Source organism: Pan troglodytes, chromosome 21 (genome assembly GCF_028858775.2).
Source record: "Pan troglodytes isolate AG18354 chromosome 21, NHGRI_mPanTro3-v2.0_pri, whole genome shotgun sequence".
Taxonomy (NCBI): domain Eukaryota; kingdom Metazoa; phylum Chordata; class Mammalia; order Primates; family Hominidae; genus Pan; species Pan troglodytes.
This window is the reverse complement of record NC_072419.2, coordinates 35,562,186-35,587,470: the sequence shown is the minus strand read 5'-3', so window position 1 is coordinate 35,587,470 and position 25,285 is coordinate 35,562,186. Positions and strand designations below refer to the sequence as shown.

Sequence of the window (25,285 nt, the reverse complement as noted above, 5' to 3'; positions counted from 1 at the left end):
CTATATGTGACCAAAGAAATGACCTCAAGGTGAAACTTATATTTAAATGAGAAGGAGAGCTTAAAAGTTTGGCAAATTTGCAGCCTGGCCAAGTGGTCAAAAAGAAAAGCTGATTATCAGTGGGAAAGTTCAAAAAGTCTTCAGAAATGTGCATAAAATGGAGTTCAGTGCTAATAGCCAATACAATGTTAAAAAGGCCTTGAAGGCATTTCAAAGACTTTTGCAGCAGCCCTTGCTATCACAGGCCCTGAGACCTGAGAGAAAAGAATGGTTTCCTTTTCCAGCCCCATGTCCCTGCTGCTATGTCCATCCTCAGGACACTGCTGGCTGCATTCCTGAAGCTCCAGCTCCAGCCATGGCTGAAAGATGCACAGGTAGAGCTTGGGTCACTGCTTCAGAGGGTGCAAGCTGCAAGCCTTGGTGGCTTCCACATAGTGTTAAGCCAGCAGGTGCACAGAGCACAAAACTAGAGGCTGGGGATCCTTTGTCTGGACTCCAGAGTATGTATGGAAAAACCTGGGTGTCCAGGTCGAAACTTTTCCAAGAGGCAGAGCCTCCTTTACTAGGGCAGTACAGAAGGAACATATAGGGTTGGAAACCCATACAGGGAGGCACCATTCTGCCAATGCCAGATTCATAGACTCACTAGCAGCTTGCACCTTGATTGTGGAAAAGTTGTAGCTACTCAACACCAGCCCAGCCCATGAGGGCAACTGTGGAGGTTAGACCCTGCAAAGTCACAGGTGCAGACCTGCCCAAGGCCTTGGGAGCCCAGGCCTCATAGCCTTGTGCTCTGGATGTGGGATCTGGATTCAAAAAAAATGATTTGGAGCTGTAGGATTCAATGACTGGCCTGTTGGGTTTTTGACTTGTATGGGGTCGGTAAGTCCCAACTGTGTTTTGTGCTTCTTTCTGGCAAATTTCTTCCTTTTGGCTGGGAATACTTACCCAATGCATGTACAATCATTGTACTTTGGAAGTACTTGCTTTGTATTTCAGAGGCTCAGGGGTAGAACATATGGCAGCCTTGTCTCAGAAGAGACTTTGGGCTTTGGACATTTCAGTAAATGCTGGAATGAGTTAAGAGATTGGGAAACTGTACAGAAGGCATCATTGTACTTTGCAGTGTGAGAACAACATGAGATATGGGGACCAGGGTCAGAATAATATGATTTGGCTCTGCATCGCTACCAAACTCATGTGGAATTGTAATGGGGAATGTTAAAGGTGGGGCCTGGTGGGAGGTGATTTAATCATGGAGAAGAATGGGGGTTGGAAGTAGGGGAGTGGGGAGAATGGGGGAGATTATTTTGTGGGTGGGAGTGAAAGATGAGGGTGGGGGGGCAGATCCTTCACAAATGGTTAAGCATACTCTCCTTAATGCTGTTCACATGACAGTGAGTTCTCTTGATGATTTTGGAGCTGTGAGATTGAGTGAATACTGTCCTGCTGGGTTTTGGACTTGCACTGGGCCTGTGGGCCCATTTGTGTTATTTTTCTGGGAAATTTCTTCCCTTTGGACTGAGAAATCTTACCCAATGCCTCTACCATCATTGTACCTTGAAAGAAAAGAACTCCATTTTAAATTCAGGGACTCATAGGCAGAAGGGACTGTGGCCTTATCTCAGATGAGACTTTGAATTTTTAAAATTTGGAATGAGTTAAGACTTTTTCAAACTTTTGAAAAGTCATGATTGTATTTTGCTCTGTGATAAGGACATGAGATTCTGGAATATCAGGGTCAGAATTATATGGTTTGCCTGTGTGTCCCTATGAAACTCATGTGGAATTGTAATCTCTAATGTTGAAGCAGGTGACTTAATTATGGACAGGAGGTTGGTGGTGGTGGAAGGTAAAAGGGATCGGTAGGATGGGGAGGAGTGGGTTGGCAGTAGGGTGGTGGAAGTTAAAAGGGATCGGTAGGATGGGGAGGAGTGGGTTGGCAGTAGGGTGGTGGGAGGGTGGGGGGAAGTAGGAAGGGGGAGTAGACTGCTGCAGAGGCAAAGCCTCATGGAAAACCTCCACTAGGGAAGTGCACCTGTGGCTTTGCAAGTTTTAGCCCCTCAGTTGTTCTCGTGGGCTGGGCTGGTATTGAGGGCCTGTAGCTTTTCCACACCAAGGGTGTGAGTTGTTGGTGGGTCTATGAATCTGGGATCTGGAGGTTGGTGACCACCTGTGTGGGGGCTCTAAGCCCATATTTTCTTTCTGCACTTCCATAATAGAGGTTTTCAAGAGGCTCTGCATCTGAAGGAGGCTTCTGCCTGGAAACAGTGGGAGTTGGGTGTGTGGGTCAGATCCTTCACGAATGTTTAAGCACCATCTTCTTGATGCTGACCTTCTGATAGTGAGTTCTCATGAGATCTGCTTATATAATGGGGTATGACAACTTTTTCCTTTCTCTGTCTTGCTCCTACTCTTGCCATATGAGACATCTCCTTGCCCTTTGACATTCTGGTATGATTGGGAGGCTTCCTGAGTCCTGTCAGATGCAGAAGCCACTATGCTTCCTTACAGTCTGCAGAATCATTAACCAATTAAACCTGTTTTCTTTATGATCATGGAGAAAATTATGACTGCAAAGTGGATCTATTAAGTGTCTTCAAGGCCTTCTCCCTAATGTCTTGGCAATCAGCACTCAGCTTCTTTTCACTCAAGTATCTGAAGCCTCCTTGAATTTTTCCCCAGAAAATGGGCTTGTCTTCCTTTACCACATTGCCAGCCTGTGACAAAGATAGCTGATAATATAGAAGCAGGTTCAGAAGGGGATAGCAGATGGAGTTTGGGAGAGTTTGGAGGACTTCAAAGACAGGGAGATGAGGGAAAGTTTGGATCTTTGTAAAGAATTGTTAAATACTTGTGATCAGAAGGCTCATAGGAAAATAGACAGTAAGGATCAGATTGAGAAGCTCTCAGATGAAAAGGAGGGACTTACTGCAAACAGGAGCCAAGGTTACTTTTGTTTTGCTGCAGCAAAGAACGTGGCTGCACAGTGACCCTGCCCTGGAGATCTGTGAAACTTTGAATTTGAGGGTGACGACTTACTGAGTATCTGATGGAATGAACTTCTGGGCAGCAAAGCTGAAGGGGTGTCCTGTCTGTATCAAACAGCCTGTGCCCTTATGTGTGACTGAGGAAATGACATCTGGATGGGTCTTACATTAAATCAGTCCCAACTCTTATATTAAATGAGAAACAGAACTCAAAAATTTGCAGCCTGGCCAAATGGTCAAAAAGAAAAGCTGATTTTCAGGGTAAAACTGAGGAAGGCTTCAGAAATTTGTATGAAAAGGAGCCCAGTGCTAATAGCCAAGACAATAGGGAAAAGGCCTTGAAGCCATTTCAGAAACCTTTGCAGCAGCCCTTGCTATCATAGGCCCTGGGGCCTCGGAGAGAAGAATGGTTTCCTTGGCCAGTTCCATGACCCCCCTCTATGTGCAGCCTCAGGACACTGCTGCCTGCATCCCTGCGGCTCTAGTTTCAGCCATGGCTGAAAGATGCACAGGTACAGCTTGCATCACTGCTTCAGGGGTGCAAGCTTCAAGCCTTGGTGGCTTCCACATAGTGTTAAGCCAGCAGCTGCGCAGAGGACAAAACTAGAGGCTTGGGAGCCTTTGTCTAGACTCCAGAGTATGTAAGGAAAAACCTGGGTGTTCAGGCAGAATCTTTTCCAAGAGGCAGAGCCTCATGGGAAACCTTTACTAGGGCAGTACAGAAGTAGAATATAGGGCTGGAGTCCCTAAATATGGAGGCACCATTATCCAGACCCCAGATTCATAGACGCACCAACAGCTGGCATCCTTAGTGTGGAAAAGCTACAGGCACTCAACACCAGCCCAGCCCATGAGGACAGCTGTGGGGGATAGACCCTGCACAGCCACAGGCGCAGAGCTGCCCAAGGCTTTGGGAGCCCAGGCATCACACACCTGTGCTCTAGATGTGAGATGTAGATTCAGAAAGGATGATTTGGAGCTGTAGGATTCAATGACTGGCCTGCTGGGTTTTGGACTTGCATGGGGTCTGTAAGTCCTTGTACATTTCAGTAAATGCTGGAATGAGTTAAGTCATTGGGGGGAAGTAGAGAAGTCATCATTGTATTTTGCAGTGTGACAAGGATACAAGATTTGGGGAGCAAGAGCCAGAATAATATGATTTGATTCTGTGTCCCTACCAATACTCATGTGGAATTGTAGTGGAGAATGTTAAAGGTGGGACCTGGTGGGAGGTGATTTAATCATGGAGAAGAGTGGGTGTTGGAGGTAGGGGTGTGGGGAGAATGGGAGAGATTATTTTGTGGGTGGGAGTGAAAGATAAGGGTGGGGGAGCAGATTCTTCACAAATGGGTAAACTCTATCTCCTTAATGCTGTCCGCATGACAGTACGTTCTTTTGGTGACTTTGGAGCTGTGAGATTGAGTGAATACTGTCCTGCTGGGTTTTGGATTTGCATTTGTGTTATTTTTCTAGGGAATTTCTTCCATTTGGATTGAGAAACCTTACCCAATGCCTGTTGTACCTTGAAGGAAAAGAAATCCCTTTTAAATTCAGGGACTCATTGGCAGAAGGGACTGTAACCTTGTCTCAGATGAGACTTGGAAATTTTTACATTTGGAATGAGTTAAGACTTGGAAACTTTTGAAAAAGCATGATTGTGTTTTGCTCTGTGAGAAGGACATGAGGTTCTGGGGTATCAGGGTCAGAATAATATGGGTTGGCTGTGTGTCCCTATATAACTCACGTGTCATCCTTAATGTTGGAGGTGGGCCAGGTGGGAGGTGATTTAATCTTGGATGGGAGGGGGTTGGGGTGGAAGGAAAAGGGGTGGTAGTGTGGGGAGGAGTAGGTTGTCAGTAGGGAGGTGGGAGGGTGGGAGTAACCTGCTGCAGAGGCAGAGGCTCATGGGAAACCTCTACTAGGACAGTGCACCTGTGGCTTTGCAGGGTGTAGCCCCCATGGCTGCTGTCATGGGCTGGGTTGGTGTTGAGTGCCTGTAGCTTTTCCATACTGAGGGTGTGAGCTGTTGGTGGGCTTAAAAATCTGGAGTCTGGAGGATGGTGGCCTCCTGTGTGGGGGCTCAAAGCCTATATTTTCCTTCTGCACTGCCATAGTGGAAGTTTCCTAAGAGGTTCTGCCTCTGCAGGAGGCTTCTGCCTGGAAGCAGTGGGCGGTGGTGTGGGTGGAGAATCCTTCACCATTGGTTAATCTTCTTGATGCTGATCTCCTGAGAGTGAGCTCTGATGTGATTTGGTTGTCTAACAGGATGTCACACCTCTTTCCTTTCTCTGTCTTGCTCCTACTCCTGCCATATGAAACATCTCTTTGCCGCTTGGCCTTCTGATATGGTTAGGAGGGGCCTGATCAGTGTGGGCCTGCTCAGTGGACCTAGTCAGTCGGGACTTGGTCAGTAAGGCCTATTTAGTGGGGGTGGTCAGCAGGGGTCTGCTTAGAGAGGGTCTCATTAGAGGGATCTAGTAGTGCAGGTCTTGCTGAGTGGGTTCCTAGTGGCAGACAAATGTTTGGTGTCTGGTCAATGCCAACCTGGGCTGTGGGACTTGGTCAGTGGAGACCTTGTCAGCTGGGGCTTAGTGATGGCCTTGTCAGATTGGGCTGGGTTACTGGTGACCAGGTCAAGGGGTGCTATTCAGTGGAGGCCTGGTCACATGGGACCTAGTCAGCAGAGGCGCTTGTCAGTGGGGCCCTGGTCAGGGCAGGCTGGTCCGTGGAAACCTAATCAGTGGGGGCCTGGTCAGAGAGGACTTGATCAGTGGTGGCTTTTGTAGCACTGGTCTATGGGGTGACCTGGTCAGCAGGGATCTGAGCAGTGCATGCCTGTTCAGTGGGGCATACTCATTAGGGTCCTGGTCAGGGGCATCTGGTCACCTCAGGCCTGGTTAACAGGGGCCTGGTCACTGGCAGCATATTCCCTGCAGGCCTGGTCAGTAGGGCTTCATCTGTGGGACCAGGCAATGGGGTCATGATCGGTGGAACCTGATCAGTGAGGCCTTGTCAGTAAGGACCTGGTCAGTGAGGCCTTGCCAGTGAGGCCTTGTCAGTAAGGTCCTCGTCAGTGGAGTCCTGGTCATTGTGGGCCTGGCAGCGGGAATCTAGTTAGTGAGGCCTGGTGAAGGGGGTCTAATCAGTGAGGGTGTGGTCAGGGAGGATCTGATATGCTGAATCTGCTCAGCAGGGACCTGGTCAGTGGGGGCTGCTGAGCACTACTGGGAAATGTCAGGGGAAATGCATGTTATCGAGGAGACTGTGGACAGTTGGGGTGGCCCAGTGGTGTTCAATGGCCCAGTCAAAAGTGGACAAAGCAGGTGTCTGGATGGACCTGGGAGATCTTGCTCAGAGATTCTGACGGGACAAAGGTAAAGGAAGGGCCAGAGTGGCCGGAGAGAGGGTCACAGTCTATGGTCTGCACAGGATGGAGGAGGCCAGGGAACGGGCAGGGTGGGCAGCTGGGTTTCAGGGAGAGGCAGGTGCATGCTGGGAGGTCAGACCCTGTGAGGGCTGTGGGGGCATCAGGTGGGGTGGGCTCCAGGTGCACCCTCAGTGCACTGGGCAGGTCTTGGCCCAGGCTCTCTGGACCCCGGCCGGGTGATGTGGTCACTTACTGGGGGACTGTTGTCAGGCGCTGGCCACCCACCCTGGGTAGCACTGTCCCATCTCACGACTGGACTTCCTCAGATCCTGCAGAGGGCACAGCCTCCAGCCCAGGAGAGGCAGCCCCTTGGTGGAGCCTGAGCTCTCCATGGGCCTGGAGCATCACCTGCCAGCCCTGCACTCTCTCTTCTCCCAGGTCCTGCTTTTCCAGGGTCAGCCAGTGGGGAGGCCCCATCCTCCCTTCCCTATGTGTCTCCTGGGCTGAAACTTGCAGTGCACTGGGACAGGGATGAGGCTTCCCTAAGGCCCATTTAGGGAGAAGACTGGCTCCCAGCCTGGCACAGGTCCTCAGCTCTGCCTTGGTTGCCTTAGAATGAGATGGATCAGTCAGTGCCCTGAAGGTAAAGGTAGGAGACTGTCCCTGCTTTTGGGAGGCTGGTCTAGGGATGGAGGACTTAACAGGTCCTCCCAGTCTGTCAGGTCTGGGCAGCACTGTCCTGTCTTAGGACTCAGAAAGTCCAGTCCTGGGATGGGACGGTGCTGCCAAGGGGGGGTGGCCAGGGTCTGACAGCAGTCCCCCAGGGAGTGACCACATCACCCAGCGGGGGTCCAGGAATCCTGGCCTGAGACCTGCCCAGTGCACTGAGGGTGCACCTGGAGCCCACTCCACCTGATGAGCCCACAGCCCTCACAGGTCCTGACCTCCCAGAATGCACCTGCCTCTCTCTGCACCCCAGCTGTCCACCCTGCCTATTCTCTCACTTCCTCCATCCTGTCCAGCGGGATGGGATGGGCAGGGGGACAGCCTGTGTGCACATTTCATGGCAAGCAGGAGTGACACATCATCCCTGGGAGGCACCTTGGTTCCTCCCAAACCCGGCCCCAGAACTCTGTCCCTGGGGTGGTTTTACCAAATCCCAAACCCAGAACTGTGGTTGTGGTTCAGGGGTCAGCGCCCGCTGGTTCTACAATGTCGCCAAGGACTTTGACTGTACATTGTTCTTCTTTTCAATAGTCATTCCAAATATTGTGAGATGTATTGTTTCAGGAAGCCCCTTGCCCTCCTAAAAGCCACCCTACTTCTCTCTAAGGAGAATGGCCCAGTCCTCTCCCGAGTTCACACAGAGGAGGTGATAGCATTGCTTTGTGTAAATTACATAATGCAAAAATTTTTAAATCTTTGCATTAATACTTTTAACTTTTATTTTTAATGATTAGCCTTCATGCCCCCCCTTTTTTGTACCCCAACTTGGAGTGTATGAAGGGTTTTTGTCTCCCTGAGAGCGGCTGGAGGCAGCCAGGGCTTATCTGTACTCTGATGAGAAAAGTTGGATAAAAGTGCACATCTTTAAAAAAATTGAATGACGAAGAATTAACAAAAACAGTATTTCAGTACAGTGGACAGCTTAACATTTTGACAATTGGGAATAAAATGCGCAGTTCTGAACTGTACAATGTAAGACACAAAAACGAAACACTGGAAATGGAAATTCAATTATGTCACTGTAGACTGGCTACTGCTCTACATGATTGTGACCAAAGTCAGATAGTTGAAAGAGATTTCTTTCCAGAGAACAAGACATGAACAGGTTTATTTACAGAAAAAAATGAATTCTCATATATCTAACCTAAAATATAACAGATTCTTTCAGAACAAGTCTAACGTAGACAGTAAAATTAACAGGCTAAAAATTAAGCTCCATCAAACAAGATGAACTCTGAGAGAATAGATGGGGCAGGCCTCCATCTTTCCTGTTCAGGCAACTTAGTCATTCCAGCCTGAGGGCTTTGGAGAGTACAAACTGACCAGTGGCAGAAGAGATCCCACAGCACAGCATAGCTGCTTTACCAAATCATGGCCAGACTGCTTCTGTAAGCAGGCCCCTGACCCTGTTCCACGTCACAGGACAGGACCTCCCAACTGGGGCCTCCAGCTACCGCCACCAGCATTCCTTGGCCAATGGAAATTTGAAGTGTTCCTGGGACAGAGCTCCCAGAGAGAGGGGCAGGCCACCACCATTACTGTTTGGGTGACTAGCCGTTCTGGCCTGCGGGCTTTGGAAAGCCCAAGGTGAAAAGGGGTGGAAGAGGAACCTCAGCACAGCACAGCACAGCCACACTACAAAAACGTGGCCAGACTCTTGTTTAAGTCAGTCCCCGACCACATTTCTAATCAGTGGGTGAAGCCTTTCAACCAGGGTCTCCAGCTACATTCACTGCTGTTCTCTGGCCGACAGAGGTTTCAGGCCTCGCTGAGTCAGAGCTCCCAGGAGGAGGACCAGACTGTCATCTTTGCTGTTGGGGCAACTCAGCCATTTCAGCCTTAGGGCTTCAGAGTGTCTGAGGCGACCAGGAGTGGAAGTGAACCCCCGGCATAGCACAGCTGCTCTAGAAAAACGTGGCCAGACTTTTTTTTTAAGCAAGTCCCTGTTCTTGTTCCTCCTGACTAGATAAGACTTCTCAACTTGTCTGCAGTCATATCTTATAGGTGTGTTCATATCGGCAACAAGTTCGTACCTCAGTGGCCCAGAGCTCCCAGAGGAAGGGGCAGGCTATCATCTTCCCTGGAAAATACAAGGCAAATAGGGACTGGAGGGGACACCCAGCATACCAGCAGCCTGACAGAAAAGTTGCCAGACAGTCTACTTGATAAGAAGGTCCTCCTGGCCTGGGTCTCCAGCCAGTCCACCACTGGAGCTATCAAGCCAGTAGCAACTCAGCAATTCCCTGGACAGAGCTTCCAGGAGCAAATGAAATTCTCTCTGCCACTGTCTCTGCAGTGGAACTGCCCTTGCTACCCTCAGAATATCAAGGGAGCAAAGACCCTAAGTGCCATATCGACACCTCCAATAAGCTGCAGTTGACCCAACGAACAAGCCAGTCCATCTCCCACGTGTGCCACACACCCCACACTGCTCATCACCAGAGAGGGAACCCTGGCTTGGGCTCACAACACAGACCCTCCATCCTGGGCTGATTACGCTAAGTGATTGCTAACTCACATCTCTCTGGGATGGAGCACCCAGGAGAAAAGCAGAGTGGTGGAGCAGCAAGTCAGGTGATGTGGAGCCCAGAGGGCAGGGACAGCTATCTCTCTAGGTTCCACTTGCCCTTGTGAGACACTTCATCCCAGCACTTTAGGAATGCTAAGCTCAGATCAGCCCCATCTCATGTTCAAGATTGCCCAGCAGAGATCAGGTCCCAGAGTTCCTCTCTTAAAAAAGGGGACTTGCTTAAAAAAGAAGCCTGCCCATGTTTGTGTAAAGCAGCTATGCTGTGCTGGGGGTTCACTTTTGAGAGAGTTCTCCTCTGAGACCTGATCTCTGCTGGGCAGTCTTGCCCATGAGATGGGGCTGGTCTGATGTCAGCACTCCTTAGTCTGCTTGCCTCTCCCAGGACCCCAGCCTGACCACACCTGCTTACAGGGCACTCTCGGATGCCCACAGCATAGCTTCCGTGCTAGTGGACCATACCTGATCAGTGGAGAGCTGCAGCAAGGTGGCCCCAACAGCCACACACCAGTCTGCAGATTACCTCTCCATACTGCAGCCCTTTATATGGAAACTTCCTACATCACTTTGCTGTGTGTATTTACACAGGTGGGTTTTGCTGTACTTGCCCTGAGAGCACATGGGAGTGCAGCACACACACCAACCCACACCAACTGCCATTGAAGACAGAGCCTTGGTGGGCACAGAACCAAGAACCCCACCCCTGCCAGCACCTCACCGTTGAGCTAATGCTGTGCAGAGAAAAAGGGACCTTCTTATACCCTGAGCGACCACTGTTGCTTTGAGGGGCACAGAGAAGGCACCATGGTCTGCACTGGCCAGCAGCTCACTCTGAACCAACACTACCTCCAGTACAACACACACACAGCAGGGGAGCCCTGGCCCACACCCCAGCTGTCTTGTCTCCACCACTGGGTGAACACCCGCAGGGAGGCAGGGAATTTTGCATCCACTAGCATTCCGTCACAGTTGCTACACTTCGGTCCCCGCAGTGCAGTGGACTCCAAACCTCGAGGAGCCAGAGAACAAAGTTGGGGCCCAAGACAAGTTCCCCAGAGTTAAAGCACACAGTCCAGGAATTGGGAGCTGCACATTGGCCCCCCCAAAATCCTCCAAAAACAAAGCCAGTTGGTTGAATCCACCTTATACCGCAATGAAACCCTCAAGATCATCAAATACAATAAAAGAAAAATACCCTGTCCTAAGGTCAGCAACCTCAAAGATGGAAGGTGGATAAGCCCATAAAGATGAGAAAGAATCTGTGTGAGAACACTGAAAACTCAAAAAGTAGCATGCCTTCCTTCCTCCAAATGACTGCATCAACTCTCCAGCAAGTGTTCAGAACTGGGCTGAGGCTGAGATGTCTGGAATGATACAAGCAGTGTTCAGGATATGCGTAGGAACAAAGTTCACTGAGTGAAAGAAGTATGTTGTCATGCAATACAAGCGAGCTAAAAATCATTGTAAAACATTGCAGGAGCTAACAGACAAAATAGCAAGTATAAAGAAGACATAACCGACCTAATAGAGCTGAAAAGCACACTATAAGAATTTTCATAATGGAGTCACATGGTGATTATGTGTGATTGCATTATGAAAATTATTGTAGTGTGTGTGGGCACCCGAGATTGCCCTGTAAGCAGTTGTGGCCAGGCTGGGGTCCTGGGAGAGGCAAGCAGACTAAGGAGGGCTGAGGTCAGACCAGCTCCATCTCATGTGCAAGACCACCCAGCAGAATAGACCAAACAGAGGAAAGAATCCCAGAGCTTGAAAACTGGCTTTCTGAAATAAAACAGGCAGACAAGAATGGGGGAAAAAAAGAAGGAAAAGAAATGAACAAAGCATCCGAGAAATATGGGATTATATAAATGACCAAACCTATGACTGATTAATGTACCTGAAAGAGATGAGGAGAATGGAAGCAGCTTGGAAAACGTACTTCAGAATATCTTTCATGAGAATGTCCCCAACCTAGCCAGACAGGCCAACATTCAAATTTAGGAAATCCAGAGGACCGCAGTAAGATATGCCATGAGAAGATCGTCCCCAAGACATATAATCATCAGATTCTCCAAGGTCAAAATGAGAGAAACAATGTTAAAGGCAGCTAGAGAGTTAAAATGGTTAAAATGAGAGCTAGAGAGTTAAATGGTTAAAAAAAAAAAGACAAGAAATTTCAACCCAGAGCTTCATGTCCAGCAAAATTAAGCATAAGTGAAGGAGAAACAAGATCCTTTCCAGACAAGCAAATGCTGAGAGAATTCATTATCACCAGATCTACCTTACAAGAGCTCCTGAATGAAGCATTAAATATGGAAAGAAAAGACCATCACCAGCCACTACAAAAATGCACCAAAGTACACAGAACAGTGATGCTAAAAACCAACCACATACACAAGACTGCAAAATAACCAGCTGACAGCATGACGACAAGATCCAATCCACACATACCATTACTAACCTTAAATGGAAATGGGCTAAATGCTCCAATTGAAAGACACAGGGGGGCAAGCTGGATAAAGAACCAAGACCCATTTGAGTATGCCATCTCCAAGAAACCCATCTCACATGCAGTGCCATACATAGGCTCAAAATAAAGGAATGGAGAAAAATCTTTCAAGCAAATGGAAAACAGAAAAAAGCAGGTGTTGCCCTCCTAGTTTTGACAAAACGTATATACCAATAAAGATTTAAAAAGACAGAGAAGGACATTACAAAGATGTCCCTGACCTTTGATAAATCTCATTATTGCTTGATACCAACCTGGGCTATCTTTATTGCCCAAATCAACAGGATAATTTGCTGAGTTTGTGGAGTTTCTCCCCTGCAGAGGGTCCCTGATCTCCCAAAACCTAGTTGAGATCTAAGTTTGATTTTGCTGTACAACTCCTTTTCTGAAGTTTTACTCATTTCCAACAAGGAAGGCAAGTTTTCCTGCTTCCACGATGATGGAGAGCAGGCACCTCCTTTCCTGAGTTTCAGCTTGCTTCTGACAGGGAAGGTGAGTGTAAGTTTTTTCCAGCTTCTAAGATGGCAGAGAATGATCACCAGCCTGAGCCTTATTTCCAGGTAAGTAGCTGAATTTGAGTTTTGTCTTAAAATTTTTCCTTAATGACTAAAATTTAAGATTACTCACCAGTTGCTTTTAATTTCTGCTTTTAATTTCTCCTTACCATTAGAACACTCAGTAATCATATGAATTATGCATTTGTTGTTTTGCTTAACTCTTTTTGTTTGTTTATGCTTGGGGTTTTATTGTTGTTGTTTCACTTTTCTCCCATCTCTTCCTGACTTGGTCAAATTCAAAGGAATGTTCCAAATTGTGGGGAGCAAGGCCTCTGAATTGGCTAAAACTCCTATGGCTGCAAAAAAACAAACAAATAAACAACAACAAAAAACATTCCAGTTAGCAGAAATTATTTTTTAAAACTTTTTTTTTTACGTAAGTGGTCTCATCTACATAAAAAGGCCATTCTTTTGCTAGCCAAGGCCAAAGTGAAGGAGTACTGGTGGTGACCTAATGTGAAGATTCTGCCCTGTTCACTACAGAAACCTGAGTTTGATTCCTAAGTCTAGTTCTTTCTGTTTGATATTTGTGTTACTTTTAGAACGTGAGCAGTTTGTCCCAGCTATGATGTGGTAGTAAAAGATTCGAAAGGATTTTCTTTACAAGTTCTATGATTAAAAGCTTAATTAAAAGCAAATTTCTTTTTTTTTAAATTATACTTTAAGTTCTGGGGTACATGTGCAGACATGCAGGTTTGTTACATAGGTATACACATGCTATGGTGGCTTGCTGCATCCATCAACCCATGATCTACATTAGTTATTTCTCCTAATGCCGTCCCTCTCCTAGCCCCCCACCCTGACAGGCCCTGGTGTGTGATGTTCCCCTTCCTGGGTCCATGTGTTCCCATTGTTCTACTCCCAATTATGAATGAGAACATGTGGTGTTTGGTTTTCTGTTCTTGTGTTAGTTTGCTGAGAATGATGCTTTCCAGCTTCATTCATGTCCCAGCAAAGGACGTGAATTCATCCTTGTTTATGGCTGCATAGTATTCCATGGTGTATATATGCCACATTTTCTTTATTCAGTCTATCATTGGTGGGCATTTTGGTTGGTTCCAAGTCTTTGGTGTTGTGAACAGTGCCGCCATAAACAGACAGGTGCATGTGTCTTTATATTAGAATGATTTATAATTTTGGGTGTATATACCCAGTAATGGGATTGCTGGGTCAAATGATATTTCTAGCTGTAGATCCTTGAGGAATTGTCACACTGTCTTCCACAATGGTTGAACTAATTTATATTCCCACAAACTGTGTAAAAGCATTCCTATTTCTCCACACCCTGTCCAGCATCTGTTGTTTCCTGATTTTTTAACAATGGCCTTTCTAAGTGGTGTGAGATTGTATCTCACTGTGGTTTTGATTTCCATTTCTCTAATGACCAGTGATGATGTGCTTTGCTTCACATGTTCGTTGGCTGTATAAATGTCTTCTTTGGTAAGTGTCTATTCATATCCTTTGTCCACTTTTTGATGGGATTGTTTGTTTTTTTTCTTGTAAATTTGTTCTTTGTAGATTCTGCATATTAGCCCTTTGTCAGATGGATAGATTGCAACAATTTTCTCCCATTCTGTGGGTTGCCTGTTCACTCTGATAATAGTTTCTTTTGCACTGCAGATACTGTTTAGTTTAGTTAGATCCCATTTGTCAATTTTGGCTTTTGTTGCCATTGCTTTTTGTGTTCTAGTGATGAAGTCTCTCCCCATGGCTCTGCCCTGAATGATATTGCCTAACACAAGGATATTTCTGTGCCTGAGTGCTATACCACCCAAAGTAATTTATAGATTCATTGCTATCCTCATCAAGCTACCATTGACTTTCTTCATAGAATTAGAAAAACTACTTTAAATTTCATATGGAACCAAAAAAGAGCCCACATAGCCAAGACAATCCTAAGCAAAAACAACAAAGCTAGAGACATCACAGTACCTGACTTCAAATTATTCTACAAGGCTACAGTAATCAAAACAGCATGCGGCTGGTACCAAATCAGATCTATAGACCAATGGAACAGAACAGAGGCCTCAGAAATGACACCACATATCTAAAACCATCTGATCTTTGACAAACCTGACAAAAACAAGCAATGGGTAAAGGATACCCTATTTAATAAATGATCTTGGTAAAACTGGCTAGCCTTATGCAGAAAACTGAAACTGGGCCACACCCATACACCTTAAACAAAAATTAAGTAACATGGATGAAAGAGTTAAACGTAAGACCTAAAACCATAAAAAAATCTAGAAGAAACCTAGGCCACCAAGCTCAGGGGAAATGCACCTGTAGTGAAATGCATGGTACAAACACGCATTCCCTGCTTCCTTGAGTGGGCGATGTTGATGGCTAGTCCAATCACTCCAGGCACACCCTTGCAAACGTGGCTGGTTGCTTTTTGAGCCAGCTTGGCTTTGCCCGGCATGCACAAGTCAGTGCAACAACTGTGACACAAATGGAGCCACACAGAGAAAATGAGCAGCAGGCTCAGGAGCAGGGTGTGCGCTGCCTTGGGGGCTCCAGTCCATACCTCAGGGCTCATATGGCACTGCGGGCTTCTTGGTTGCAAAGAGGCAGGCCACAGGCCATCTTCAGGAGGTCTTTATGTGCAGAAAGCAGCCAGGATTACCACCCGTGGGACTCGGCCTTTTGTGACCCTGGCCTGACAGAGTTTGGTCCAAGGCAGGACAAGCTCACTCAGAGCAACGTGTCAGTACCTGGGGCCTGTGCATGCCAGTCAAGGCCAAGCTGGCTCAAAGAGCAACCAGCCACCTCTGCAAGGGTGTGCCTGGAGCAGGTGGAGGAGCCACCAACCTCACCCACTCAAGGAAGCCCAGATGGCCAGGTTCCAACAGCATGAGTGGCTGCCACCTTATGACTGATGGAGCAGAGTCCTGAGGAAAAGCAGATGGCACTGTGGCCCTAACTCTAGGGCAGAAGAACTGATGTACCCTGACTGGCAGGATGTGAGGTTGGTGACTGGCCCACCTGCTCCTGGCACACCCCTGCAGGGGTGGCTGGTTGCTCTTTGAGCCAGCTTGGCCTTGCCTGGAATGCACAAGCCTCGGTGCAACAACCGTTCTACAAATGGAGCCATATATAGGAAAGGAGCAGGAGGGTCGGGAGCAGGGTGTGCACTGCCTTTGGGGCTCCAGTCCATGCCTCAGGGCTCCTATGGCACTGCAGGCTTCTTGGTTGCCAAGAGGCAGACCACAGGCCGTCTTGAGGAAGACTTTATGTTCAAGTGCAGAAAGCAGCCAGGATTAGCACCCAGAGGACTCGGCCTTCTGTGGCCCTGGCCTGACAGAATTTGGCCCAAGGCAGGACAAGCTCACTCAGAGCAGTGTGCCAGTAGGTGGGGCCTGTGCATGCGAGGCAAGGCCAAGCTGGCTCAAAGAGGAATCAGCCACTTCTGCAAGGGTGTGCCTGGATCAGGTGGACAAGCCAATAATCTCACCCACTGAAGGAAGCCAGGATGGCCAGGTTTCCACAGCCTGAGTGGCTGCCTCCTGATGGCTGATGGAGCAGAGGCCTGAGGAAAAGCAGGTGGCATGTTTAACTCTTTAATCTATCTTAAGTTAATTTTTGTATAAAGCAGATGGCACCGGTCCTTGCCTCGGGGTTCATATGGCACTGCGGGCCACAGAAGGCTGAGTCCCCTGGGTGGTAATCCTGCCTACTTTCTGCACTTGAACATAAAGTCCTCCTCAAGACGGCCTGTGGTCTGCTTCTCGGCCCCACCTTTAGGGTAGAAGAACTGATGTACCACATCTGACAGTGAGTGAGGTTGGCGGCTGGTCCATCTGTTCCTGGCACACCCTTGCAGAGGTGGCTGGTTGCTCTTTGAGCTAGCTTGGCCTTGCCTGCCATGCACAAGCCTCACTGCAACAAGTGTACTACAAATGGAGCCATAAAGAGGAAATGATCAGCAGGCTCAGGAATGGGGCGTGCACTGCCTTTGTGGCTCCAGTCCATGCCTCACGGCTTGTATGGCACTGTAGGCTTCTTGGTCGCCAAGAGGCAGACCACAGGCGGTCTTGAGGAGGACTTTATGTTCAAGTGCAGAAAGCAGCCAGGATTAGCACCCAGGGGACTTGGCCTTCTGTGGCCCTGGCCAGAGGTAGAATTTGGCCCAACACAGTACAAGCTGACTTGGAACAGCGTATAGGTAGCTGGGGCCTGTGCATGCCAGGCAAGGCCAAGCTGGCTCAAAGAGGAATCAGCCACCTCTGCAAGGGTGTGCCTGGAGCAGGTGGAGCAGCCACCAACCTCACCCACTCAAGGAAGCAGGGATGGCCAGATTCCTACAGCCTGAGGGGCTGCCTCCTGATGACTGATGGAGCAGAGGCCTGAGGAAAAGCAGATAGCACTGTGGCCCTACCTGTAGGGTAGAAGAACTGATGTACCCCGACCGGCAGCAAGTCAGGTTGGTGGCTGGTCCACCAGCTCCAGGCACACGCTTGCAGAGGTGGCTGATTCCTCTTTGAGCCAGCTTGGCCTTCCCCGGCATGCACAAGTCAGTGCAACAACTGTGACACAAATGGAGCCACACAGAGAAATTGAGCAGCAGGCTCAGGAGCAGGGTGTGCGCTGCCTCGGGGGCTCCAGTCCATGCCTCAGGGCTCGTATGGCACTGCGGGCTTCTTGGTTGCAAAGAGGCAGACCACAGGCCATCTTCAGGAGGTCTTTATGTTGAAGTGCAGAAAACAGCCAGGATTACCACCCGTGGGACTCGGCCTTTTGTGGCCCTGGCCTGACAGAATTTGGCCCAAGGCAGGACAAGTTCACTCAGAGCAACGTGTCTATACCTGGGGCCTGTGCATTGCCAGTCAAGGCCAAGCTGGCTCAAAGAGCAACCAGAGCATCCATTCTGGTGGATGAGCCAACCACATGGCCAGCTTCTGGGTGTGGGCACAGTGCCACATCTTCCATCACTTTCTGATGTATCCCACCAGCACTGAAGAGACAGCCTGGAGAGAGTGCAAGAGGAAGGCTGAGAAGGATGAGATGGTGAGTGCTGGCTTCTTTCTGACCCTCAGCACACCCCCAGGTGGGGACCATCAACCTTTAGGGGTGGGAGAGCAAGATTGATGGCTTCAAATGCTTCCCCAAGAAGATGGACACAGGACACTCAGCTCAACCTCACAGCCAATGAGTTGACATGCAAGCAGATGACAGTGCAAGCTCTTTTAGAAAGAGCTTCAGAAGGTGGCCAGTTTTTCTTCAGCCTCAGCCAGGCCTTGGAGCTTGACTAGGCCATCCACTTCAGCAGAGATGCCTTCAAGAACATCAGTGAGCTCTTTGCCAATCAGTCCAGGAAGGACCTGGAGCCAGCCATGGACCTGTTAGTGCTGTCTCAGGGACACCAGACCAACATCCTGGACATCATCCTCGTACACAAGGAAGCTCTTACCAAAGTCACGGACAACAGGCAACATGTGGCAGAAGGGAAGACAGAGTTACAGAGGCTGATGGCGTCATTATCACAGGAACAGGATTTCTTTGGCCACTTTGGCTGAAATTTACCACTTCCATCCAATTCACTCAAGTGAGAGACTTGAAATCACAGATGGAGCATTTCTTGCAACAAGAGATACTATTTTTTCAAAAAGTCACCTAAAATTTGATAGTGTTGAATGACTAGTTATTTGATTGTGAACTTTTTCCAGTTCACAGGTACTTTCTACAGCAGAATGATAACAGTATCAAAGAGCTAGTGCCAGCTATCAGTGGTAGTACAAGGATGATTTTGTGCTCAACTGAAACCCAGCTGAATATAGAATTGTGTAGGATAGTGTTAATATGGTGATAAAATAGAAACAGCAGCAAATGAACTAAGTCATACTATGAATGCCTACGCTACCATGGTTACTTTTTGAAGAATGATAATATCACTTACTTTATTGCCTTTTGAAGTAGGAATATTTTAGTGGATATGCTATAGACCTCAAGCCCTATAAAGAGTCTCAAAGAAGCTGGCTGGATAAAGCCTGCTGTGGATGTCTTTATACTCAAAGACTGATGACGCCATTCGAATATGTGTCCCCACCACATCTCATGTTGTGTTATATTTCCTAATGTTGGAGGTGGGTCCTGGTATAAGGCGATTGAATCATGAAGGCAAACTTCTCATGAATGGTTCAGCACCATCCCCTTGGTACTGTCCTCATCACAATCATGAGTGACCTCGTGAGATCTGGCCACTAAAAACTCTATATCACTCCCTACTCTCCGTGATTTCCTCTTGCCATGTGAGACAATTTGCTCTTTCATTGCATTGTGCAATGATTGAAAGATTTCTGAGACCCCCCAGAAGCAGAAGCACTGTGCTTCCTGTCCACCCTGCAGAACCATGAGCCAATTAAACCTCTTTTTCCAAATAAATCATACCAAAAATGGCAAATGAGGACTGGAGCTTTGCTATAAAGATACCTAAAAATGTGGAAGCAGCTTCGGAACTGGGTAATGGGTAGAGGTTGGAAGAGTTTGGAGGGCTCAAAAGAAGACAGACAGATGAGAACATTTTTGGGCCATCTTAGAGACTGGTTAAATGGTTGTGACAAGAATGCTGACAGAAACATGGACAGTGAAGGCCAGGCTGAGGGGGCCTAGATAAAAATAAGAAGCTTTCTGGAAAATGTCTTCCTTTTGGATATGGAAAGCTTACACAATGCCTGTACCATCATTTTACTTTAGACGCAGTGAACTTGCTTTTTATTTCAGAGACTCGTAGGAAAAAGAGAATGTAGCCTTGACCCAGATGAGACTTTGTACTTTGTAACTTTGAGTTAATGCTGAAATGAGTTAAGACTTTGGGAGACTGCTGGCAATGCATGACTGTATTTTGCAAAGTGAGAAGGACATGAGATTTGTGGTGTCAGGGACAGAATAATACGGTTTTTCTCTATGCCCCTTCCAAAACTCATGTGAAAATACACTCCCTAATGTTAGAGTCGGGGCCTAGGTGGAAAAAGCTTTAATCATAAAGGAGTGGGAGTGGATCCTTCACAAATGGTAAAGCACCAAGACCTTAATGCCATCCTCCTGATAGTGAGTGAGTTCTCATGAGATCTAGTAGTTTAAAAGGCTGTGGAACCTCTTTCCTCTCTCTGTCTTGCTCCAACTTCTGCCATATGAAACATGTCATTGCCGCTTGGATTTCCGGTGTGGTTAGGAGGGGCCTGATCATTGTGGGCCTGGTCAGTGGTAGGTCAGTGAGGCCTATTTAGTGGGATCGTGGTCAGCAGGGGTCTGCTTAGAGAGGGTCTTATTACTGGGATCAAGTTTTAGGGGTTTTGGTGAGTGGGGACCTATTGGCTGCCAGATGTTTGGTGTCTGGTCAGTGCAAACCTGGGCTGTGGGGCTTGATCAGTGGAGACCTGGTCATCTGGGACTTAGTGCTGGCCTGGTCAGCATGGGCTGGGGCACTGGTGACCAGGTCAAGGGGTGCTATTCAGTGGAGGACTGGGCACATGGAACCCAGTCAGCAGAGCCTGGTAGGCGTGTCCTCATCAGTGAGGCCCTTGTCGGTGGGTCCCTGGTCAGGGCAGCCTTGTCAGTAGGACCTAATCGGTAGGGTCCTGGTCAGAGAGGACTTTGTCAGTGGTGACTTTTGTAGCACTGGTCTACAGGGTGACCTGGTCAGCGGGGATCTGAGCATTACATGCCTGTTCAGTGGGGTCTACTCACGAGGGTCCCAGTCAGGGGCATCTGGTGACCTTAGGCCTGGTTAGTAGTGGCCTGATCAGTGGCAACCTGTTCCCTGGAGGCCTGGTCAGTGGGGCCTCATCTTTGGGGCCAGGGAATGAGGTCATGATCAGTGGAACCTGATCAGTGAGGCCTTGTCAATAATGACCTAGTCAGTGAGGACTTGTCAGTAAGGACTTTGTCCGTGAGGCCTTGTCAGTGAGGCCTTGTCAGTAAGGTCCTGGTCAGTGGAGTCCTTGTCATTGTGTGCCTGGCAGTGGGGGCCTTGTTATTGGGGCCTGGTCATGAGGGTCTAATCAGTGAGGGTGTTGTCAGGGAGGACCTGATTTGCAGGGTCTGGTCAGCAGGGACCTGGTCAATGTGGGCTACTGAGCACTGCTTGGATAAGCCAGGTGCAATGTGCATTATTGAAGGCCCTGTGGACAGCTGGGGTAGCCCAGTGGTGCCCAAGGGCCCAGTCAAAAGTGGACAAAGCATGTGTTTGGATGGACCTGGGAGATCCTGCTGAGAGATTCTGAGAGGACAACGGTAAAGGAAGGGCCAGAGTGGCTGGAGAGATGGTCACAGTCTATGGGCTGCACAGGATGGAGGAGGCCAGGTAACAGGCAGGGTGGGCAGTTGGGGTTCAGGGAGAGGCAGGTGCATGCTGGGAGGTCAGACCCTGTGAGGGCTGTGGGGGCATCAGGTGAGGTGGGCTCTAGGTGCACTCTCAGTGCACTGGGTAGGTCTCACCCCAGGCTCCCTGGACCCCAGCCAAGTGATGTGGTCACTCCCTGGGGGACTGCTGTCAGGCCCTGGCCAACCACCCTGGGCAGTGCTGTCCCATCTCAGGATTGGACTTTCTCAGTTCCTGCAGAGGGCACAGCCTCCAGCCCAGGAGGGGCAGCACCATGGTGCAGCCCGAGCTCTCCATGGGTCTGGAGCATCCCCTGCCAGCCCTGCACTCCCTCTTCTCCCAGGTCCCACTTTTCCAGTATCAGCCAGCTGGTAGGCCCCCTCCTCCCTTCCCTATGTGTCTCCCGGGTGGAAACTAGCGGCGGATTGGGACAGGGATGGTGCTTCCCTCAGGCCCACTTAGGGAGGGGACTGGCTCCCAGCCTGGTGCAGGTCCTCAGCTCTGCCTTTGTTGCCTTAGAGTGAGAAGGATCAGTTAGTGCCCTGAAGGTGAAGGTAAGAGATTGTCCTTGCTGTGTGGGAGGCTGTTCTAGGGATGGAGGACTTGGCAGGTTCTCCCAGTCTGTCAGGCCTGGACAGCACTGTCCTGTCTCAGGACTCAGAAAGTCCAGTCCTGGGATGGGACGATGCTTCCCAGGGTGGGTGGCCAGGGTCTGACAGTAGTACCCCAGGGAGTGACCACATCACCCAGCCATGGTCCAGAGGGCCTGGACTGAGACCTGCCACATGCACTGAGGGTGCACCTGGAATCCACTCCACCTGACATCCCCGCAGCCCTCACAGGCCTGACCTCCCAGCATGCACCTGCCTCTGCCTGCACCCCAGCTGTCCACTCTGCCTGTTCCCTGACTTCCTCCATTCTGTCCAGTAGGATTGGCTGGTCTCGGGCGACAGCCTATGTGCACATTTGGTGGCAAGTAGAAGTGACACACCATCCCTGGGAGTTGCCATAGTTCCTGCCAAACCCAACCCCAGAACTCTGCCCCTGAGGTGGTTTTACTAAATCCCAAACCCAGAACTGTGGTTGTGGCTCAGGGGTCAGCACCCGCTAGTGCCAGGACACTATTGGGAGGCTGGGACCTGACCAAAACCCATGGTGCCTGTGGCCTGAGGACAGTGTGTCTTGGGGCCATAAGGCCAGGCCAACAATGGCCATTGTGTCATAGGGGCTCAGCCCCAGTGTTTATCCTTCCCTGGCTACTTCTGATTCAGTCCCATCAGGGCCCTGGAGCCCAAGACCCAGCATCCAAGGTCCCCTCCAGGAATCCTGGTGGCTCAGCTTACTTTATTGTGTTTCATCTGACAACAAAAATGTCAGATTGGATGCACAGAAAAATGACTGGAAGTGCTTAATGACTAGAAGAAATCTAGGAGCAGCAAGAAGGTAATGTGGAGAGGGCAGGAACTCCATGACTGGTATCTGCAGAGCCAGGGGTACAGGCACCCAGTGCTGTGTCCTGGCACCACCTGTCTCTCTCAGGGTGAATAGCACACTGTCCTTACCCAGAGGACAGCAGACCTGGTCACCAGGTTTCGGCCTGTCCCTGCAAGCATCACATTGCTGGAAGAGAATCTCATGCCTGAGCTGGCACCATCCCTAGCTCAGGGGTTAGGGGTTGTCTCTTGGTGACCTAAATGAAAAAATAGGTCTAGATCAGATTTCCCGACGCTGAGCACTCATCCACTCTTTGAATCGTGGGAGGGGAGTCCCGGTCCTCGGCTGCTCCTCAAGGGAGACCCCTTTCAGGTATGGGGCTGGGCAAGGTCAATCCTGCTGGATGTCTAGAAGGTGGAAACCAAGGACCTAGGAAAATACCAGGTACAGACTTTCCACGCTCATCCAGAGCAGGACAAACAGGCCAGGCGATGTCAGGAGCCCAGGTCTCCAGCTGGAGGGAACGTCAACCCTGCAGTGGGAGCAGGGGCCCATTGCACATCCTAGGCACAGATGGTAACGTAGGCACCACAGGTAAGCTGGGCTTAGTACCCCTTCCTGGCTTCAGAAAGAAGCCAAACAAGGAGCTTTCTGCAGAATGAAACCTCCTTTCCTTCCAGAAGCACTGCTGACTGGTGCTTGTTTTTTGTGGCAGTGAGCCCTTTGTTCATTCTGCGGTTGGGCTGCTTTCTCCTCTGGGCCCTGCCCTGCAGATCAGAAAGAAGAACAGTAAGAGGTCCCCAGCAAACATCCACAGATGGCCCTGGAGATAAGTCACCTTCTGAGAAACACGTCATATTCTGGGAGGGCTAAGGCATTAAGCAAGTCTTATGGGGTTGGAGGATCCCGGGGCAGGTGTGGCAATCCATAGCCATGGGGGCTTCCCAGGGGAATTGGGAGGTCCCAAGGCAGAGGCAGGGGTTCCACAGGAGGAGTCACAGAGCCACCAAGGGCTCTCCTGGCCCAGGAAGCAGTCAATACCATGGACTGAACACCTGCTGGGCTCCAAGCCCTGGTCCAGGATGGGGCATGTGGGGCCCGGAGGGAGCTCAGAGTGGGAGGCAGAGAGAAGCGTGCTCAGAGGGCACCCATTTCTGCATGTAACGTGGTCCTGAGATTTTTGCTGGGAAGGGTTTCCAGGGTTTCATATGTGTTATGGAGCTACTTCCTCTCCCCAGCCTCACCCTGCAGGAATCCAGTGACTATATTGCCGCCAGTGTACCCATTCCTGAGGGGTGATGCTTCTACAAGGCCTGTGACTTGGTGCACAACTTCAGACACCATCATCCTGAGCAAGTGGGCTTCTCCGGGATCTTAATTCAGGAGGTAGAATGCAGCTTGAGATCAAGTGTCCGATCAAAGAACTTGAACTTGATCTGGAGTGCTTTGGGGAGCCATGGAAGGTGCTGGATAAAGGAGGGGACAGTCAGATACGTGTTAGAGATGACTGTAGAAGGCTGACTGGAATGAGTGAACAAGAGCAGACCAGGGAGGGAGCTTGTGGGGCAGGTCTGGAGATGGCAAGGGAGGGATCCTGCTTGGATGAACAGTCTCCAGAGACTGTCTCAGGTTACAATCAGGTGCCCTCAGAGCTAGTGTGTTCAGAGGTCTTGTCTCTAGGATGAAAATGGGAAGGAGTTGTCAGATGAGGACGTGTAAATGGAGGCTGGCCTGTTCATGAATGCCAGTGGTGGTCCTGGTGTGGGGCTACTATGAGAACAGGGGTCTGTCCATCCAGGGACATGGTGGATGGACCCTACATCACTCCATTCTGCCCTTTCCTTCCCTCCTCCCATTCTACCAAGGGCCTCACTGCATTGGCACTCTCCATCCTCTGGTACTGAAGCAGCCAAGAGACACAAACCTGCCTGGCCACCTTTAGAATATGACAGCACAGCCAGTGACCTCTACTGGATCCTGTACAACCTCACAAGACCCCCAGACACCAGGAGTGCTGCTAGAACATGGTGCAAGAGTCCTGAGGGACCACAGTCCTGAAGACATTGAATGGTGAGTGCAGGGCCTCATGGCCTGTTCCCCAGCCCTTCTCATTGGCTCTGCTCCAGGTGGTGAAGGGGGAAAATGTTTTTGTCAATTCTGCCATGATTGCCTAGCAGGAAAAGTAGCAGAGCCCAGAAGCAAGGCCTGGTACCCAGCCTGCATAACGAGGAAAATTTGTAGGCTTTGTGGACAGAAACATATCTATCACCCACTAACTCTGTAAGACATTAATAAAATCAGTTTTCTTTTCTGAACTACATTTCTGCCACCTGTAAATTGAGGGGAATTTCTTCTACCTCACAAAGCTGCTTGGGGAATGCCTGACAGTGAATGTAGAGCAGGTGGCACCCAGCCAGCATTTGGAGTCCAGACCACTCCTCTTCCCCCTTGATTTTCTGCCTATATTTGCATTTTGTTCCTAAGACCTTCACTCCCCTTTATTTTGCTCTTCCCTCTGATTCCCACCTTATCATTGATCCCATGGATTCACCAGGATTGAAGCAGGTAACAGTCATGTATGCATGTATGTGTATGTACATATGCCCTGTATTGGTGTTGGAGTGTGGGGTGTGTGTGTGTGTTGGAGTCACTGAGTGACTGAAACAGTCCACACCAGCCTGTGTTTCTGCTCATTGCTGGAGGTGCTGTCAGCTCCCCTGCCCTCAACCCAAGGTCTAACCCTTGCAGTGCAGGCAGGGCGTTCAGGAGGAATCATGTCTTTGGAAGGAGCCCTGAGGAGTGACTGGTGGGTATTGGTGGATAAATATCCCAGCTCCCTTGCTTTTGGTGGGATG

At 49.3% G+C, this 25,285-nt stretch overlaps 1 protein-coding gene across 40 annotated transcripts in view; it reads left to right on the top strand.

The window, feature by feature from the left end:
* Window positions 1-25,285, top strand: part of LOC112206537 (uncharacterized) — an 80,220-nt gene that overhangs the window by 43,503 nt on the left and 11,432 nt on the right. For 3 of the 40 annotated variants that reach the window (XR_010154326.1, XR_010154328.1, XR_010154327.1), the window contains 2 exons: window positions 23,146-23,816; window positions 24,296-24,500. The gene's annotated coding sequence lies outside the window, so the exon portion shown is untranslated. Of the gene's footprint in view, window positions 1-6,580; window positions 24,501-25,285 lie in introns of those variants that run through there. The other 37 variants (XR_010154339.1, XR_010154341.1, XR_010154353.1 and 34 more) reach the window with 31 other exon arrangements.